The 6405-nt window shown below is 39.0% G+C and overlaps 2 pseudogenes; one reads left to right on the top strand and one right to left on the bottom strand.

The window, feature by feature from the left end:
* Window positions 1-1369: 1369 nt before the first annotated feature.
* On the bottom strand, window positions 1370-1894 carry LOC149006583 (ubiquitin-conjugating enzyme E2 14 pseudogene; annotated as a pseudogene).
* A 1293-nt stretch (window positions 1895-3187) lies between these two features.
* On the top strand, window positions 3188-5335 carry LOC149006582 (cytochrome P450 89A2 pseudogene; annotated as a pseudogene).
* Window positions 5336-6405: the final 1070 nt, after the last annotated feature.

The raw sequence follows: 6405 nt of genomic DNA, 5'->3' as shown, positions 1-6405 counted from the left end.
GTTCATGGTATCATCGGACCTTCCATGATGAGTTGACGGATTTTTATTAGCGGCAGCTGCTGCCCAGCAGCCAACGGCTGAAATTGAGCCACGTCAGCAAATATAAATCTAATGGCTGTAAATGAAAATGTGGGATGTAAATGTAAATATAAATTTTTTTATTTTACAAAATCTCAACTAATTCCTTGAAATTTACAAAAACAACTCCCTGGTATTAACTGACTGAGATGCATTCAATTTAGGATTTTTCGATCCAGATCTCAATCGATTTAGGGCTTTTTGATCCAGATCTCACTGATGTACCTCTTCACAAGGTGGCGACAGAAAAGCTCGTCTTGTTCATCGCCGAATGAATCAGTGGCATCAGATGGAGATTCTCACCACTTTCGGTCCGTCGGGAGGAGGGTGTTTTTTTGGCCTGTTAAGCTATTCTCTTCATCTTCTTTTTTTGGGTCTCACTATATCTTTCTTCCATCTTTTTTTGTTTCAATGCGAGAAGAATCTGTGCAGGAAATGAATCAAAGTGTATTATTTCCTATCAAATTCACTGAATACCCGTGTAACTAAGAAAGTGGTTTAAGATGGAGATGAAGATAAAGAAACTTCAATGAATTTTAATGGAGAAGAAATCCCCAAACATTGAAACTCCCGACTTGCAGGGAATGGAAAGCGAATAAATTTGACGGATTTCAGGCAAAGTGGAGCAGCTGTTTTTTTGCAAATTGAGCAGGAAGCGTTCGTTCGAAGAATCTCGACTGACACCAGTCGGGTAAACACCAGGGGCTATGTTTGTAAATTTAAAAAAGTTAAGTTTAGATTTTGTAAAATAAAAAAGTTGTATTTACACTTGCATTTCTGTAGTTTCATTTTCAACCATTAGATTCACATCTTTACACGTGACTCTATTCTGTCAACGGTGGATTAGGTTAAAAGCCCAGACTCCCATGTGAAGGTCTTGGGTTCGCATCCATGGACGTTTCACTTCCAGTATAAAAAATGCATCATTACCAAAAAAAAAAAAAAAAGAAAGAAGAGACTTTATCCACAAAAATTGTGAAAAAAAAACTAAAACTATCTTTATGATAAAGATAATAAAATTTCCGCAACAGAAAGTGATGGGGAAATTGAACGATTTGATCATGAACTTCTCTTCAAAAAATTTACAACTTCAATGGATTTTTATTAATGATAAAGAGAATGAAATTTCCGCTATAGAAATTGTCTAACATGATATTCTGGAAATTTAACTGAAACTGAAAAAAAAAAAAAAAAAATCTTTCTAGCTATTAGCAGTAAAGTAGAGAAATTAAACGGAATTTAGTTAGTGTGATCAATGTTGCAGCAGGGCAGACGAAATCGAAAAGCTTTATTATCCTTGCGAGGCTTCGACAATCCGGCGAACTTTCTTCTTGAATTCGCGTCTATTATCTCTCCATTGCTTTGCAGCATCAACATTAGCAGGAGATTCATCATTAGGGCTAGAAATCATGGAAATAATACTGATTATTATGCTTTCCACAAGATGAACAGGTGACCATCTTTCACTGGCAAGTTCATATCCATTAGGGTCTTCACCAGCTGGGTGAAGGATGGAGATGCAAACTGCTCCATCAGGGAAGACGTTTGGATGCCACATCTCTGAAACGAACTTGACCTTAGGAGGATTAAATGGGTAATCTTGAGGAAAACTCATGCGGGCTTCAAAAGAACCAAATTCATAAGGAGTATCGAGAGGACCCATGATATTAACACTCCATTCGTATATGTTGTTTTCATCTACAAGACCCACAGAGAATCCTTCAACTGGAGTCTTCAGAAGTTGTTTAAGCTGTCGTTGAAGAATGTGGCTAGCGCGAGGAATTCCTCCATTCTTGTTTTCTGGCAATGCTGCCATTCTGAGAGATCGAGAAAGAAAGAGGGTTTGATTACAGAACGGAAGATTAGCAAAGAAGAAGAAAAAGCAGAGATTGTGTAACAGGTCTGAAGGATTGGAACTTGGAAGGTGTTTATATAATAGAGAGATTCATGAATTCGAGTCAAAATCTAGCTTGGATTCCTAACACCAACAGAAAAAGGATTGTTTTAGCGGAAAAAAAAACCGAAGAAGGATTATTTAGACTTGCATTGATATCCGCAGGATCAAATTTGAGTGAGATATTGTGGAATTTAGATTCCCATCGAATGATCAAAGCAGTAGTCGAGTCTTACATGGTTTCCTGTTTTTGGGCTTCATATACACGAGTTTTCCATTGAAACCAAGGTCCCAAAAGTACCCAAAAAAGGAAAGTAAAGATTGTTAAATCAAAACAAAGACCCGATCGTGGAGGCTATAATTCTAAGGAGGCTATAATTCTAAGGAGGTCATGGGCTTGAATTTGTGCTCCTACCACACCTTTTCCTTTAACTAGGCTCCTTCGGACTTGAGACCCCAGAGGCAATGACCAACAAAAATAAAAAGAATAAAAAGAAAATTACCCGTATAATAGTGACTGTCTGAGGTCTTGCCTTTGAGATTAAGTTGCCATATCTTAGAAGTGAGCCTCCATTGAATTTGTTTTTTTTTTGGTAAAGACCCCCCTTTGTGGTAGGATATTCGAGAATATCATTTGTTTTCTTCAAAAAAATTTAGGTGAGAATATTGCAAGGTTGTTCAATTGATAAGGCAAAAACTTTTTGGTGAAGAAGTCGTAAGTTCAAGACTGATGTTCGCACTTTCAGAAGGCTGTACATCTTATGGTCGAGTCGATTATAAATCCCTTGTCTAGTATACAAACAATGTAAATAGCTCCTATTTCCTCATCTTAGCTCCTCTTGTTGAGAATATTAAGGAGCTACGTTTAACTTTCTTATATTGTTCTTTTAATTTTATTCCAAAAGCGATAAACACAGTTTTAGATACTCTTGCTTGGAGAGCCTTGTCAATCCTGTAACGACAGATTGGCCTATTTCTGCTTCTTGACTTGAGGAGTTATGGTCTCCAGTTGCCTAGGCTGTTTCACGGGTTTTGTTAAATTTTTTATTAAACAAAAAAATGTATCAGTTTGAAAACCCAAGGAGTTTTGTTCTATTTCTTAACCAAGAGGAAAATAAACCGATACGTAGCAGATCGGTATCGGTGTACCGACTCTAAAACGTGAGCCACGCAACGAACCCCAATTGGGCCAATTCCTCACGGACCACACCAGAAGACGTTGCAGTCGCGTGGAGAAGAAAAGTCATGAAAATCTCGTGGTTACGTAGATATTTCTACGAAACCATTACTCAGATGTCTTCTTCCTCCAAATACTTTCTCTGAGGCTCTAAGCATCTTTGATGTCCTCTAATGGACCTTTGGTTTCTATTCCTCTTTTCTCTCTTTCTCTGCATAGCCCTAAAATCCTTCATCGATCGCTTCTCACCAAAAACTTCTCACCAATCAAGCCTCTCTCTGCCACCAGGCCCCGTTAAAGTACCCGTAATCGGCAATTTCTAGTGGATTCGCAGGTCTTCTCCTGCCAAAATCGAACCAATAATTCGCGATCTCTGCAACAAGCATGGCCCCATCATCACCCTTCACATCGGCCCCAACCCTACAATTTTCATTACAGACCACTCTCTCGCTCATCGAGCCCTGGTCGAGAATGGTGCCGTCTTCGCTGATCGTCCAGTGTCTTCTTCGCCCAGCCGCTTAGTCAACAACAATCCACTTAACATCAATTCTGCTCCCTATGGTCCTCTGTGGAGGCTTCTTCGCTGGAATCTTATCTCCGAGATACTCAATCCTTCTCGAGTGAAATCGTATGGCGACTGTCGAAGATTTTGCAGTTATTAATTGAACAACTCAGGCTCCATGTTGAATCAGGTGTGCCAGTGCGAGCGATTGATCACTTCCAGTATGCCATGTTCAACTTGCTGGTCGTCATGTGCTTCGGGGAGAAACTGGATGAAAAAGTTATCAGAGAGATTGAAGATGCTCAGAGAAACCTAATTGTTAATTTGCGGAAGTTCGCTGTTCTTGGGTTCTTCCCCAAATTGGGTAAAATCATCTTCAGGAAACGTTGGCACCAGCTATTTGAGATGCGCCACAAACAGGAAACTGTACTCCTTCCTCTCATAAGAGCCCGTCGGGAGCTGAAGGGGAAGAAACAAGATGACCCAGAGAAATTTTCTCCTGCGTTGATTCACTGTTAGATATTAAGATCCCAGATGAAGGACGGAAACTCACGGAGCCAGAAATTATGACTCTTTGCTCCGAGTTTTTCAATGGTGGCACTGATACAACAGCTACTGCATTACAGTGGATCATGGCGAACCTGGTGAAGCACCAAGATATCCAAGAAAAGCTCTACTCTGAAATTGGAGGAGTTGTAAGTTCAGGAGAAGAGATAAGAGAAGAGGATTTGCAGAAGATGTCTTATCTGAAGGCAGTAGTGTTGGAAGGGCTGAGGCGACACCCACCATCACATTTCGTGCTGCCACATGCTGTCACAGAAGATACTGTGTTTAATGGCCATATCATCCCCAAGAAAGCTGCATTGAATTTCATGGTTGCTGAGATGGGTTTGGACCCAAAAGTTTGGAATGATCCATTGGAATTCAAGCCAGAGAGATTTTTGAGAGAGGGAGAAGTGTTTGATATGACAGGGAATAAGGAGATCAAGATGATGCCATTTGGGGTGGGAAGGAGGATTTGCCCTGGACTTGGGTTAGCTTTACTTCATTTGGAGTATTTTGTGGCAAATTTGGTCAGAGAATTCAAATGGACGGCTGTGAATGGTGATGCTGTTGACTTGTCAGAAAAGCAGGAGTTCACAGTTGTTATGAAGAACCCTTTACATGCCCACATCTCTCCAAGGGTAAAATAGAAGAATATTTCTTTAGTTTCTGTTATATAGATACTATAAATAGTATAATTTATCTGATATGTATGAGGAACTTAAGCTGGATATAGATACTATAATTCTGTATAGTAACATCTTTAATGGTATAATTTATCTGATATGTATGGGGAACTGAAGCTGGAATTGCCTTGGTGTTGTTCTGTTCATCTTTTTACAATCTGAGTTCCATATTAATCAGCCAGGATGCTTGACCCATGTCTGAATTTCCTTTTCTCTGCAAACCGCATTTATAGATTTCTTGAAGGAATTGGAAAGTGGTGTTACAGTTTCTATCTTTTATTAACAAACAACTTGGTGAACATCTTCAAAATATAAACCAGTAGCTTTTTCACTTTTTTCTGTCTCAAGTCTGGCAATGGAAGCTAACCAGGCAATTAGCTCACGAAATTCTAGCTTTTTGTTGCAATCATAATGTTCCAAAGAGAATTCCTTTATGATCATCTATAAAACTAAGACACTGTCATATTGAAAAAAAAAAAAAAGAATTTCATTTGTTTTGATGTTGGCCAATAATACTGCACTGAGTTGATGTCAAACAATACTACCAGGGTAGAAGATTTCGAATGCTCATCACTGTTTTTCATGTTAGGGCAGCATTTAGCATTTGAACATTGAATTGATGGCACCAAATTCACTGCTAGAAATGTTGTTAATTTTAATATTGTTATTGAAGCCCCTCTATGAAGAATGTCTCCATTTCATACTACTAATACTGCACTTAACTGGGGATTATAGTCATGACCTGAAATACCCTAGTTTTTTCTTCAAATAACCATCAATACCCTTTTATCAGAATTTTAGCTGCTCAGGCCCAATTGATCAAGATCTGTTTGGCATGAACAAGGAGTTTCTTCTGTTCAGTTGAACCATCTAGCACAGTATTGATACTAGAAGTTTCACCTTTCTCAGGAGTTCTGAATTTTCGCTTGCTGAGAAAATCATCCGAGTTTGAATTTTTAGAGACTTTCAGACGGTCTAAGCAACAGTATGAGGAGATAAGAATTAGAAGAGCAATTTAATGGTAAAAAAAGAAAAGAAAAAGGAAAAAAAGAAGAAGAAGGCTTATTGAGTTCATAGACACTCTTTCCTTATTCCACTAGAACAATTCACAAATTAAAGCCATGAGTCCATAACTCAAAACATCATAAACTTAAAATACTATCTAGATATTGGTATTATTAGTTCTTCCAGACCCAGACACCTTGACCATCCCCCCATGTTGGTTCTAGTTCGAGCAATGGGGGATGGTGACCTTACAGGCTTTGGCAACCTTCCCGGTATTGGGATTTTTTAAGTACTTCGCCAAATTAGGGTCCTTCAGATACTGGCAATAGCATGACCGTTGTGCCTTCAAGTTGGTGCAGCAATCCATTGATGGAGGAGTGCCTGTAACTATTGCAGGTATACAAGAAACCAGCTGCTTGGGATTGCAAGTAACTGCTGTTGAGAAACTTGCTTCTCCCAGAAGCACCAATATCATGAGCATTCCACACAGTGCAGAGTTTGAGACCTTCTTCATCATCTT

This window comes from Hakea prostrata, chromosome 8, assembly GCF_041222555.1.
Source record: "Hakea prostrata isolate BN-2017 chromosome 8, UWA_Hpros_2, whole genome shotgun sequence".
Taxonomy (NCBI): domain Eukaryota; kingdom Viridiplantae; phylum Streptophyta; class Magnoliopsida; order Proteales; family Proteaceae; genus Hakea; species Hakea prostrata.
The sequence above is the reverse complement of the archived record's forward strand: the minus strand, read 5'-3'. Positions and strand labels throughout refer to the sequence as shown.